This window comes from Trichechus manatus, unplaced genomic scaffold, assembly GCF_000243295.1.
Source record: "Trichechus manatus latirostris isolate Lorelei unplaced genomic scaffold, TriManLat1.0 scaffold00160, whole genome shotgun sequence".
Classification (NCBI taxonomy): Eukaryota; Metazoa; Chordata; class Mammalia; order Sirenia; family Trichechidae; genus Trichechus; species Trichechus manatus.
The window spans coordinates 3,526,980-3,541,518 of NW_004444096.1; the positions used below are offsets into that span (position 1 = coordinate 3,526,980).

Below are 14,539 nucleotides of genomic sequence, written 5' to 3' on the forward strand. Positions count from 1 at the left end.
TGTCAGTGTTCGTGGTCATTGAACCAAAACCTTATGGGTCATACCCATTCTGCAGTAGCTTAGGAAAAAGGATTTTAGAATAGTGCATCCTGAGGTATTATATATTCTGCATGTTCACAGTAATAAAAGTAAATTCCTAGTCACTGTTTTGGATGGAAAGGGTCAGCTCTAAGTAGAGAAAACTTATTTAATGCAGCCTCCCTCAAGGTTCAGAAACAGTAGAAAGTTATTCTGTTCTGTGTGTAGCAGGAAAAACAGTAACTAAGCTTCTGCACATTTCGTGTGTGTCAAGCACGGTGCTACATGCTTCACACTGATTATCTCATTTAAAGCTAATAAGAACCTTAGGAGGGTGTTCTTATACCCATTTTACAGAAGAGTAGACAGGTTTAGAGAAATATGAAGCTCGCCCACTGTAGTAAGTCCCTGAACCAAGCACTGAGCCTGCGCTCTCGTCCCGTGGAGCTTGCTCCTCCTGTATCCAGGTCTAAAAGAACAGTGAGCAAGACGGGGTGCCAGTCTGGTTTACCACCTTCACCATATCATCTCTCGTGGTTGATGGGAAGTTACTAATGCTTTTCCATTAAGGACGTTTTACTGTTCAGGAATGTCTGCTGATGTATGTCAGTTTGCCAAAAATAAGGAGCCAAATTCATCATTTTTGTCTCCTATGGTTTGATCAAGCTTCCTTGCTCAAAAACCTCCTTTTTGTGGTTGTAAAACATCAAAGGCTCTTGACTGAGGTTGATAGTAACTTAACTGAGTGAGCTGGAGCAGGGATTCCCATGGTCTTTGAGTTTCAAGGTGTTTATTGACCACCATACTTGCTGAGAGCCTTCCAGTTCCAGTTCTAGCTGCTGTCGACTCTTGGAGACTCCATGCGTGCCAGAGTAGAACTATGCTCCGTAGAGTTTCAGTGGCTGATTTTGTTTTTTTGTACTTTGGTTGCCAACCACAGGACATGTCAACACTCTCCCCTTTTCGACCTTGGGTTCCCCATTGCCAGCTTTCCTGTCCCCTCCGGCCTTCTAGTCCTTGCCCCTGGGCTGGTGTGCCCCTTTTGTCTCATTTTGTTTTATGGGCCTGTCTAATCTTTGGCCGAAGGGTGAACCTAGGGAGTGACTTCATTAATAAGTGGCTTCATTACTGAGCTATAAGGGTGTCCAGGGGCCGTACTCTCAGGGTTTCTCCAGTCTCTGTTGGGCCAGTAAGTCTGGTCTTTTTTTTTTGTGAGTTAGAATTTTGTTCTACATTTTTCTCCTGCTCTGTCCGGGATCCTGCATTGTGATCATGGTCAGAGCAGTCGGTGGTGGTAGCCGGGCACCATCTAGTTGTCCTGGACTCAGTCTGGTGGAGGCTGTGGTAGTTGTGGTCCATTAGTCCAGTGGCTGATTTTTTGGAAGTAGATCGTCAGGCATTTCTTTTGAGGTGCCTGTGGGTGGACTCGAACCTCCAATCCTGGGGTTAGCAGCCCAGTGAGTTAACCATTTACACCAGCCAGGGACTGCAGCTGCTCAGAGCACCCCTCGCTGATTTCCTTTTGGAAAGGAATCCAGAGCAGAGCAGCTCATCTGTTTTATTTACCTTGAGTCTCAAAGATTTGGGAGGATACTTTTGAGTTTAGTTTTCTTTTTGTTCATAGACAATGGTGGTGAAATAATTCATGGGCCTACGGTAGAGCATGGCAGATATTCCATTATCTTTGCTTTACATTCAGCCTCAGGTGGCCTCAGGTAGCTGGGGCCTTTTTGTCCTTGGAAACCTGGAAGGACCATTAGCCACACTTTAACCTTGAGCCATGGATTTACATTCATTTGCGAGAGAAGCAAATTTGACAGAAAGACTGAGTCAATAATATTGGTCTTCACCTTCAAGATAGGATTAATAAACTAACGGAACCATAAATTGTTATTTTGATCACAGAAGCTTGATAAAGTCCCCAGTAAATGAATCTTAAAAAAAAATATTTTATTATCCGCATACTTTAACTTATTCGTTACTTGTTATTCAGACTCCTGATATTGTCACGGAAACCCTGGTGGTGTAGTGGTTAAGAGCTACGGCTGCTAACCAAAAGGTCGGCAGTTCAGATCCACCAGGCACTCCTTGGAAACGGTATGGGGCAGTTCTACTCTGTCCTGTAGGATCTCTGTGAGTCAGAACTCACTCGACGGCAAAGGGTTAATATTGTCACAGATTGAAAAGTAAAAGAAAAATATCTTTCTACTGTAGAATGTTGCAGTTTCACTTAACGGGGAAAAAAAATAATTCTTTTACTTTTCTTGCTCTTCTAGAAGAAAATGTTCCTCTGAGTAATTGATGTTTCTAAAATGAAGCCTTGTGTTTTGATGATACTAGAAGAGATACCATTATCTAAATGAATGCTAGAAAGCCCTGAATATTAACTATTTTCACCTAATATACACTTTGAACATAGGGAAACTCAGCCATTATGAACGTTCTCAAGTGAAGTTCAGATCATGAATTCTCCAGAACCACAGATAATGACAGATGATGGAACCCGTCACAATACGCAAATCAGCAACTAGCAAGAACCACATGAAGGATTTCCCATGGTGTTCAAATAAAATAGGATGTTGTAACTGGAAACTTCATTCTGTAATTCAAGATGGCAAATACATTATTATACTTTCACACTTGTTGAAAGAATCGAGACAAATACAGTCATTTGTGATTTCGTAACTTAAAACATTTTTTTCTTTACTTTGCACAATATGAAATGTAAAATGCATTTGTTTTTTATGGAAGAGAGACAAAATAAACACATGGTGTCCTTTACTTTGCGTATTCCGGATCTAAAGTTTCTGCTTCTAAAATGTATGCTTGGCTTAAAACGATATAAATATCTTTCATATTACTGATTTATACTTAAAAAAATTCATTCTGAAGCTTCTACAGCAGGTCTTTGTTAGCCGAGGATAATTAGAACCAGAAAAAAAGCCATTTAAAGTGAATCCACTTAAATGGGGACCAAAATTTCATAACCTAATGAAATAAAGCTTTGGCACTTTATCTTGAAAATGAAAATAAGTTTTCATTTGTAATTTAACAAAATTTATTTTATCGTTGTGATTGTGGACTAGCTTACAGAATGCGCAAAGCAGAAATCAGATGCTGATTGTTTGGGGGGAAGTAGAATTTTGGGCAAACTTGTATGACAATATATTTATGGTGCGTTTTATTTCACATTTGACATAACGATGGTCAGCTTTACAAACGGAGTTGAGGTCTTGGTCATTTTCCTTTGGGGTCTTTTAGATCCTTAATATTAAAATCATTCTCTGTTGAAATCCCTGTCTTGCCACCAACTTTTGCTATTTTTCTCAAACAATTGTTGTTTGGTCAAACTCTGCAGGTCCCCGTTTGTCATTGTTTGACCTGTTGTTGGGGACGTTCTCTAATGTCAATTTGAATTCCCCGGATGAAATTCTGTGTTTTGGGGGCAAGATTTGCCGTTTGGCTTTGCAGCAGACAAAGGTCGTTTTGTGGGACACGCAGGACACTAGCAGACGTGATCAGGCAGAGATGCTGTTGTTGAGCAAGGAGCGAGTTCTGAGTGGGGACTCAAGTCATAAATTGGTTGGTTATTAGAAAATACAGTGAAACCTGTGACAGCCAGAACTCCACGGGAGTTTTTTCCGAGTTTCACGAGTTTTCTGCCTTTGACAGGGTGCAGTCTTAACACTTTTTTATTGCTCGTTTTAGTGGGAAATATTTGAGTTTTCCTTCTCTGATAGAGGAGACCCTGGTGGTGTAGTGGTTAAGTGCTATGGCTGCTAACCAAAAGGTCAGCAGTTCGAATCCACCAGGCGCTCCTTGGAAACTCTGTGGGCAGTTCTACTCTGTCCCATAGGGTTTCTGTGAGTTGGAATTGACTCGACGGCTACAGGTTTTTTCTCTGATAGGCTTCCGCCTTACACAGATTCTGGCTTTCACAGGTTTTACTGTATTTTAGTGTTTGAAGGCGTTGCTTCCCTAAACAGGCTCAAGACTGTAGGGATGTGGATTCTGAATCCCCAGATAGCAGAGACCCTTGGTTTATTTGTATGAACCCATAGCACTGTGGTCTGTGGAAAAGAGCACTGGATCATGAGTTGAGAGATCTAAATTCTAGCCTCACTTCTGCCGCTAAGTAGCTGTATGATCATGGACAAGTCACTTAATGTTCTCAGGCATTAATTTACTTCTAGGTGAAACGGATATTTAAGCCTGGCAAGAGTGCTGTCATTTTGTCTCATAGAATCCTACAACCTAGTGGTCATCAACCAGCTCCTTCTATTTTTTAGTTTATTTGTTCCTTCTTTCTCTAAAATAATTTCAATAACCACATTCCTGTGTAATTATAGTTGTGGTAAAGCTGTAATCAACACTTGGGTACAATTTTATATTCTGCGCTTTTCACTAGTCTTCTCTCTGATAAAGTGTTTCACATATCATATTCTTAATATCATTTTTTTTTTCACAGTTATCTTTTTTTAATGACTGCTTGGTATTTCATTGAGTAAATGTGCTTTTAGTACGTTTCAGTGTTTTCTGACCATTGGGCATCTATCTCTGTATTTCTAGAGTTTTGTGGTTTTTTGGCTGTGTTACCATGGACGTCTTTGTAGGTGGACAGTTTTTGTAAGAATAGCTTCTCGCACATGCAGTATGGCTCTGTGTGCGCTGCCGTACCCGAAGGCCATTTGCGGCTGCTGTAAACAGGAAGAAACAAATGAAGGCGAAGCGTCTGGCTCACTGAAGCGGGGGAGGAAAATTGAAACTGGGAAAACATTGCCTACTGCTGTTGCCCAGCAGGGCAAACAGGAACCCCTGGGAGTGGGCTTAGAAGAACAGAGGAACAATACAGAGAGCCAGCTGGGATTCTGAACGGCATCTTCAGGTGCTGGACTGTCCTGCTGCACCGCACCTAGTAGTGATCACCTGGGAAGGCTGGTGACCCATGTGTTCGTCAGGCCAGCAGGCTAGTCCAGAGAACAAGCTGTCCCCAGAAGGGGTACAGTCTCAAGGAGCAGCTGTGTCCACAGCTCGTGGAGCACCATGAGCTGAGTTAGCTAATCCTGCATCATTAAAAATTGCAGCACTTTCCATTTTTACTCAAGATCTTGGGCATTTTCAGTGCATCCTCGGGGAGAATAATCTGTTCATCCACTGTGATTGTATTTGCTCCCTGGGATCTAGGTAGAAGAGGCAGAGCTGACACTTTTCACGTCTCACTGGCCATGTCTCTGGTCTGTGAGAGTCGTGGCTTGCTCTGCACATTGGGGTGAACTCCTTGCAGTGCTTGTTCCACATAACTTGCCACAATGCTGAGGTGGGGTACGCGGCAAGAAGGGGGACCGTGCAGTGCTGAAACTGGGGGTAACGTGGTTGTTTGCGGAAACCCCAGTGGCGTAGTGGTTAAGAGCTGTGGCTGCTAACCAAAAGGTCGGCAGTTCAAATCCACCAGGCGCTCCTTGGAAACTCTGTGGGGCAGTTCTCCTCTGTCCTGTGGGGTCGCTATGAGTCACAGTCAGCTCAGCGACAGCGGGGTTTGGTTGTCTGCAGTCGCGTGTGGTAAATGTTTCAGGTACAGCCAGTTAGGGTGGATCCAGTCAAGGCAGTTTTGGTCATGATTTAAATTAACAAGTAGATTAAAAAAAAAAAAAAGCCTAGAAAATTACAGAAATTGTGTGTCAAATTCCACTGTGCTAAGTCCATGGTAGTGAGGGATATTGATAAAGTATAATGTAGTCCAGTATTTTCAAAAAGGTTAACATAAGCCCAAACCAATTCTTTAAATATACATACACACGTACATACGTATGTACGTACAGGTAGTCCCTGACAACGTATTCAAGTTACGACGAGTTTTGCTTATGATCATCTATTTTTTTTTTTGAACATCTTATCAGTAATGTTAGTAACATACTTCATGCAGTATTGCAGCACATAATTTGCTGATGTTATCATTCTCAAAGATGTGCACTCGCAGATGTTCAAAGATAGGATTTATAAAAATACTGTCAATAAAAGGAAGGCGATAAAAAAGATATTCGACTTCCGTTAGAACCGACTTACAAGGGAGTCGTCAGAACGGAATCCCGTCGTAAGTCAGGGATTACCTGTGTGTGTAAAGTTTTGGAAGTTACATTTTATAATTTTAAAAACTGTTTTTTCCCCTCCAGATTCTAGGTACATTGGAGACTGGCTATTTTCTCAAACTGAAGGAGAAACCCATGAAGTGATGATGAATTCTCTTTGAGTTTCAAATGATAGAATAAGAAAGAGGTAATGATGTTTCCAGAGTGCTTTTGCAATACTTTTGTGAAAGTCAGATGTTATTGCAAGAAACAAACAAAAAGCCTAGCGTTTTGGATGTTTTCTCTCTCTCTCTTACACACACACACACACACACACACACACAAACACACAAACTGACACTATTCTGTTCTAGTTCTATGAGATGCATTTTTTTCTTTTTGACAGAAATTAACCTGTTTTTCTTAGGGAAGCTTTTTCAGGTAGGCAGGTACGCCTGAGGATTAAGGTGCCACCTAACTAAACAGTTACCTCCTTTACTTAGCTTGTCCTTGGGCCTGTCCCTCTGTTCTGTGTAGCATCCCTGCATTTAGAAAGAGAATGTGAGAATTCCAAGATGTAAGTTATAGAAAGACAGTTCAAGTGTAGGGACTCATTCTAGTCACACATAAGTTTGATGCCCTTTTCCCCTAGTTTCAGCTCATTTAAGCCCTAGAAGAACTGGTGGTCTCATCTTCATAAGATACCAGAATACCAATTGCCGTTGAGCTGACTCCGACTCATGGTGACCCCATGTGTGTCAGACCAGAACTGGGCTCCATAGGGTTTTCAGTGGCTGATTTTTCAGAAAGACATCTCCACGCCTTTCTTCTGAGGTACCTCTGGGTGGACTCGAACCGCTAACCTTTCAGTTAGCAGTTGAGCTCATTAACCATTTGTACTACCCAGGAACTCCGTATAAAAGTTAGATGATATTGTTATTGTCATTATTAATTTTAATCTACTTTTTTAGCCAAATCGGTCCTAGGACTAATGGGTAGAGGACATAAAGACACAGATTTTTATTCAGCATAAGGAGAACTTTTGAAACATCTGACTCTCTAATAAACAGGTTGCCCTGCCTGTAGTAAGATCCCCACTGATGAAGATCTTTCTATAGAAGGGAGCCTGGCTGAGCTGGGGAAAAAGTCAAACTAAATGTCCTCTAAGATCAATGACAGCTCAAAGGAATTCTACAATTTCTTGATTTATGGCCCAAAGGAAGCAAAGTTTTGTGTTGTTGTTTTGTTAAACACATTTTAAAAATTAAGCAAGCATGTTCATCTAGATTGTTGCACTTGTAATTTTGGATCCATCTATCATGCTTTGGAGTGACTTTCTTTAAACTCTCACGTTCAAGCTTATTTCCTGGATGGCTCACTTTAAGCCCTCGTGAACTTGGAGGGTCTCCAGAGAAAGAGAGAGAGATTCTGTGTCCCTACAGCACTTCCTCGGTGGTTGTGGTGCTCAGAAGGTACTTCCATGCTGTGGAGGGACCCCAGAATTTTATAGTGAGGCTGGGACAGGCAGAAAGTATAGTGTGTTTGGCTCCCCCAGGAAAGGTCTTGATGCCGATGAATCCGGTCCAGTGACTGTTGGGGGCCACCTGAGGGGGAAGACTGGTGAAAGGTGTCCGACAGGAGTGCATGTGTTTTGCTAGGCTGGGAAGGAGAAGGTGATTATGAGTTGATGATGAACTTGACTCTTAGGAGGCTCCTAACACGACCTTAGAACCCCAGTTCCTCAGCGGCCCTTGAATCCCTAGTGTCTGCCTCCCACAGCCCGACATCCCCTCACCATTCCATGGGACGGCAGGAGAACAGTCATCCCAATGAGATGACACAACGTGGTAACCTTTTTCAAAAATGTCTAAATGTCCCATGACCATCCCTGTAGATCGTATGTACTTGAACCTATAAAGGCGTATTTGAGTTTTAACAGAATCTGTACACTCCTGTCTCCTCATAGGCTCTCCCTAGTTCCAGGGAAGAAGTATTGTCTCCTTCTTCTTCTAAATGCAGCATTACTTTGTGCTGGTTTGGCTCTGTTTATTATGTGTGGAAAGGTTATCTCCTCACTTATTGCTAGAATGTTGCGTTCTGTGAGGAAAGGGATTTTTTTTGTTTTATCACTTTATGCCCAGCACCTGGAACAGTGTCTGATATATAGTATGTACTAAAAGGTCAGCAGTTCAGATCCATTAGCTGCTCCTTAGAAACCCTGTGGGGCAGTTCTACTCTGTCCTATAGGGTTGCTAGGAGTTGGAATCAACTGGACAGCAACGGGTTTGGTTTTTTGTGGTTTGATACATATTTATTTAGTAAGGTAATCAGTGAATGTCTCTGCCTAAGCTGAAGGTTCCTTGAGGACAGGACTAGTCCCTTCATCTTTCAATTTCTCGTGGTTGCTTCACCACAGCTGCTCTCCTCACGGGCCACCTGGTCCAGAGGGATATGATAACCCGCACTTTGTCTCCTTTCTGGGAGGGCTGAGGAGGGTGCTCTGTGTTGTAACTACATTGGCTGCTATAGGTTAAGCTGTACCTATGTGCTGCTTAGGAGACCTGGGTGGTGCGAACAGTGAACACACTCAGCTGCTAACCCAAAGGCTGAAGGTTTGAATCTAGCCAGAGGCACCTTGAAAGAAAGGCCTGGTGATCTCCTTCTGAAAAATCAGCCACTGAAACCCTGTGGAGCACAGTTCTACCCTGACACAAACGGGGTCACCACGAGTCAGCAATTACTCAGCAGCAGCTGCTCTTGGTTCTGTTGTCCACTGCTTAAAGCATAAGAGAGTCTTTCCAAGATGTCTGCAAATGATGTGTGGACGGGAAGCAAAGGCCAAGGACCATCACTGGTGTCAGGGGCAGCATCACAAGCCCCTGGCAGAAAACCTCTCTGATGCATGGCAGACAGAGAGCAGGAAGGGCGTGTGCTGGGCTGTCACAACTGGGTGTTCCCTTGAGTCGGGTCTGAGAGGAAATGCCTGGTAAGTCACTTGGAGGCAGAAGTCCTGTCCCTGACTCGGGGTTAAGGTGGATCTTTGGTTTCCTTTTACCCTGCCTAAGAAGCCCTGTCTCTGCCTAAATAGACAATAGAACATAAGGGAGCAGAGGGAGAATGAGTTTTATTGCAAATTGTGCGTAATTTGAGTAGCAGCAGATAAGCAGTCTGGCTGATGGGAGAGTCAGATCTAATTCCGATAATCTAATAACATCCTTGACCAGGTGCCCTGAGGGTATGTTTTGGCTTTTCCTTCCCTTCCCAGATGATCATAAGGGGGAGGGGATCAGGCCAACTTTTCTGGAACCTCTAAACTAAGCAAGTGTATCTGGAAAGGAAATTTTAGGTACAAGGATTTCAACTTTAAGGCATAATAATAGTTGCCTTGTTATCAGCTGATGAAGAATCTTCAGACAGTCCAGAGGATTTTATGACAAAATCATAAACTTAGGCTCCTTTTCTTCTTCTTTCTCTCTCTCATGCACACCATTCAGACTTCAGAAGTTGTCATCTTTTGCCTGCCAGGCCTTATGCTGAGGTAGCTTGTATCTCTCAACAAGTGTTTGTTAAGCTCTAATTCTGTGTCACATAATTGTTGCCAACTTATCTTTCCTCCTCTCCTACATGTAGCCTCAGTCTTGCTTCCTAGCTCACCCTCTTTTGCCAGAATTATTCCTGTATTCTACCAGAATTCCATTTTCCCCATGCCACCCCCTCATCCCAGTTTTACCAGTCAAATTCAATTCCCTACAAAGACAATTGAGGTCATTGGTGGTTCAGTGGTAGAATTCTCCCCTTCCGTAAATAAATGCACAGCTCTAGGGAGGCAGGACCAATATGGTGGAGTAGTTATATGTTTCCGGTGGAGCCTCTTACAATAAAGACCTGAAAAAAATAAGTGAATCGATTATATATGGCAATCTTGGAGCCCCAAACATCAAAGACAGAGCTGAGGAACTGGACTGAGCAGCAGGGGTGGGGAGAGACGGTTCGGAAGCAGTGAGGAGTTGCCAGACCTGATCTGGCAAGAGCCTGAGTCCTTCAGACCAGATCAGCTCAGGGGAAAGCAGTGAGGCAGGCAAGCAGCGGTGCTCGGGAGGTGCGTTTTCTGCACCAGGAGAGACTCAGTGGCAGAGAGTCTACACTGCTACCCAGAACCAGTGAGAAACAGCCTTCAATCAGCAAAAGATAAGTACTTGCGTACAGCCTACGACACAGATCAAAAACACCCCCCTTAGGGAAAAACCTCTCTCCCATTTACCTCCCCGCTCCCTGCTCTGCACTGGGTCCCGGACTGGCTTCAGCAACTGTGGCCCGGAAGTAGGATCCGTCACATGCCTGGGGCCATTCCCCCTGCCTTGGAGAGTGAACAAATTAACAAATGGAGAAAAAATAAACTGCCAGCTCCCCTAAGCCAGGAACCCAGGGTGGGCACAGCTCCTTTGCCTAGGCACAGGCATAAGGGATCCACAGACTTTGAGTGCCTTTCCCCCTGCAGAGACTTGTGTGGGCCCATCTGAACAGCGTAGATCCTCATTACCACAGTACAACAGGATATACACCTGAAGTCTAACTTCACCTGTTTCAGCTGTGAAGTGGCAGGTTCATGACATTTGACACTGCTTTGCCCATTAAGCAGGGTCTTCACTTACCCACATCAGGGGCCTGAGGACTGGTGGCTCCACCCACACCACCTAGCCACCTGTGATAGGGGCCCATGAATAAGAGGTGCCACCCAGTCCTCACAGCCAACAGCATTGGGTGCTCATAGTCCAGCTGCAAAACCCACCCACCTACGTGCTCTAGGGGACAGGGACATGCCTTCCTCCTGGACACTTGGGGGTGGTCATCAGCCCCCTGCCTTGCTCAGAGTGTGTCCCTCTGCTGCAGCCAGATGCCTGTGCCTACACCAATCACCCATGTCTGTCTAGGACTGTAAGTGAGAGTCTACACCACATGCTTGGTGGCTATCTACCTGGGCACCTGAGCTGAATCCATACAGGAGGAGTGGGCGGACTCCTGAGCTCACCTACCTAGTAACAGATCTAACCACCTGGTGAGAGGACATTAGAGCTTCAAAGGTGCCAGTAATCAAACTAGCTCATACGAGCAGCCTATTTGGGCATACCAAAACGAAACAAGAAGCTAGGACACAGTAAGCAAACATAAATAAATATAATAACTTATTGATGGCTCGGAGACAACAGTCAATATCAAATCACTTAAAGAGGTAGTCCATTATGGCTTCAGCAAGCTCCCAAAATAAAGAATCTAGAAATTTTTCAAAGGAGGAAAATTTCTTGGAATTACCGGGAGCAGAATACAAAAGATTAATACATAGAACTCTTCAAGAAATTAGGACGGAAATAAAGCAAAATGCAGAACACACAATAGAAGAAATTAAAAAGATTAGAGAAGAGCATAATGACAAACTTAACAGGCTGCAAGAATCCACAGAGAGACAGCAGTCAGAAATCCAGAAGATTAACAATAAAATTTTAGAATTAGACAACTCAGTAGAAAGTCATAGGATTAGAACTGAGGCAATGGAAGTCAGAATTAGTGAGACTGAAGATAAAGCACTTGGCACCAACTTAATTTGAGGAAAAATCAGATAAAATGATTTTAAAAAATGAAGAAACCCTAAGAATTATGTGGGACTCTATCAAGAGGAATAGCCTACGAGTGATTGGAGTACCAGAACGGGGCGGGGGATAACAGAAAATTCAGAGAGAATTGTTGAAGATTTGTTGGCAGAAAACTTCCCTGATATCGTGAAAGATGACGAGATATCAACCAAGATGCTCATCAAACCCCACATAAGGTAGATCCCAAAAGAAAGTTACCAAGACATATTATAATCAAACTTGCCAAACCAAAGATAAAGAGAGAATTTTAAGAGTAGCTACGGATAAATGAAAAGTCCTCTACAAAGGAGGGTCAATAAGAATGAGCTCGGACTACTCAGCAGAAACCATATAGGCAAGAAGGCAATGGGATGACATATATAAAGCCTTGAAGGAAAAAAAAACTGCCAGCCAAGAATTATATATCTAGCAAAACTATCTCTCAAATTTGATGGCAAAATTAGGGCATTTCCAGATAAACAGAAGTTTAGGGAATTTGCAAAAACCAAACCAAAATTACAAGAAATGCTAAAGGGAGTCCTCTGGTTAGAAAGTAACATCAGATAACAACCCAAGACTAGAACACAGGATAGAGCAACCAGATATCAATGCAGATAGGGAAGTCACAAAATAAGTCAAAGCTAAAACACTAAAAATAGGGAAACAGATGTCAATATGTAAAAGATGACAACATTAAAACAAAAAGGACTTAAAGAATGTAGACAAGATTTTTCATATGGAGAGGAAGTCAAGGTGATATAAAGAAATAAAAGACTGGTATAAACTTAGAAAAATAGGGGTAAATATTCAGGTAACCAGAAAGGAAACTAACAATCCTACACGTCAAAATAAAAAACTAGAAAAATATAAAGACTCAGCAAACACAAAATCAACAACGTAAATAAACGCACAGCTCTAGCAGGATTCTAGACCCATTGTCTCTCAGATAAGATAGACCATGGTTTCCCTGCCAGGATCTGCTGTAGAATGACAGCAAACGACTTTGTAGTGATGTCACCCTGTTTTACGGAAGTGTTTCTTCACCCAGAGACTGAGTGGGCCTAAGCAGGATGACCTCTGCGGTGTCTTCTAACTTGAACATTTTGGGGTTCTCTGGTTGAAGGGAGAGCATGAAGATGATGAATTGAGGAGGGAAACAGCAAGCGTGAATGAGCTTCTGGTGCCGTTAACACCCACCCACCCGCTGCCATCAAGTCGATTCCAACTCATAGCGCCCCCATAGGATATCTGAGGCTGTAAATCCCTACGGAAGCAGACTGCCACATCTTTCTCCCATGGAACTGCTGGTGCTGTCAAACGGCTGACCTTTCTGTTAGCAGTCAGTTGATTTAAGTACCGCAACACCAGGACATTGATGTGTAAGTGTGAGTAAAGCGCTCCTGTGGAAAGGGGGACCTTTCCCCTCTTTCTCCGTGGAGTTTGGGACACTGAAATAAGTGGCCAATCAAAATACGTCCCAGGTGTTGTTCTCAGTGACATTAGCTGCGTTTGGGGTTGGGCGAGGCCTGGTTCTCCTGAAAGAATTTTTTTCTTGGGCTTGAGAATATTGCCAATGCATGACAGAACAAAGGAGCGGCAGACGTGGAAAGCTTTCAGAGTTTCCACCTCTCCTACCTGGAAGCGGTATTTGGGAGTGGAGAATGGAGGCATTTTGTGGTGTCTGTATTCCCAGGCCAGGCAGGGAAGCTCAGCTGAGAGGTGGAAAAGGGAAGAGGGGGAATTTGTAGAATAGGGCAGTTGATGTCTGGGACCCTGTCACATGGAGAGGGGTACAATACAATTTTATTTCTGTCATTGTTTCTCTTCCCTTAAGATGTTTACATTTTTTTAATTTGAAATTTTAAGAATGATCACAATTAAACAGCAGTTGTTGAACACCTATTTGATCATGGTACTTTGTAAACCTTTGTTTTGAAATATCCATAAGGCAAGCAGTCTTCCATCTAGTGGACAGATGGGGTATGATGACCTGGGAAGAACTCTGTTACCAGGGCTGGTTCTCAGTAGATGCTTCCAGTGCCTGAGAGTCACAGCTATGAGCCGGTAGGAAAAGAGAGTTGGAAGATCTGCTCCATACAGCCAAATGGGTGTTACACCCGAAGCTAATGCCAGCTGAAATGTTGCTCTGCGTGTGGCCAGAGGCTGTTGTCAAAAACAGAAGAGTTGGCTCTGATTCTCCCAAACCAAACCCCGCTCAGTGTTCCAAGAGCCGGTTGCTCCCACCCCCTAAAGTGATATCCCAGGGCCCAGGATACCCTTCCTTACCCCACTACAGCCAACAAAACCCACACCTTTCCATTTACCGTTGGCGAGAGAAAATCTGTGTGAAACTTTGTGTACAGTCCCACAAACCTGTTTTATTTTATCATCATCGTCAAATTCTACTTAATAAGCTCCCTGAGTTGGGGGTAAGCTTAATAGGAGTTTATATTACACGTACGCGCACACACAGCTATTCTTTGGACTTAAAACCAGAAGAATGAATGAACACGTATGTTTAAGAAACACAGAGAAATAACCCAGCAACAGGACATAGATGAATAAATCTTTACTATAATTAACAAGGAGCCCTGGTGGCATAGTAGTGAAGAACTTGGCTGCTAACCAGAAAGTCGGCAGTTCAAATCCACCAGCCTCTGCTTGGAAATCTATAACACAGTTCTACTCTGTCCTACAGGGTCGCCATGAGTCAGAATTGACTCTACGGCAGCGGGTTTGGTTTTCGTTTTCTCTAGTTCACAAATCTTTGTGTAACAGTTTATGTCCCTCACTAGTGTAAAGGGCATGGTTTTCTCTTCACTTGGAGGG

At 43.3% G+C, this 14,539-nt stretch overlaps 1 protein-coding gene across 3 annotated transcripts in view; it reads left to right on the forward strand.

Moving 5' to 3' along the window:
* The first annotated feature begins 3,831 nt into the window (after positions 1 to 3,831).
* Positions 3,832 to 14,539, forward strand: part of SVIL (supervillin) — a 242,596-nt gene continuing 231,888 nt past the window's right edge. For all 3 annotated transcript variants that reach the window (XM_023740604.1, XM_023740601.1, XM_023740603.1), the window contains exon 1: positions 3,832 to 6,291. The gene's annotated coding sequence lies outside the window, so the exon portion shown is untranslated. The remainder of the gene's footprint in view (positions 6,292 to 14,539) is intronic.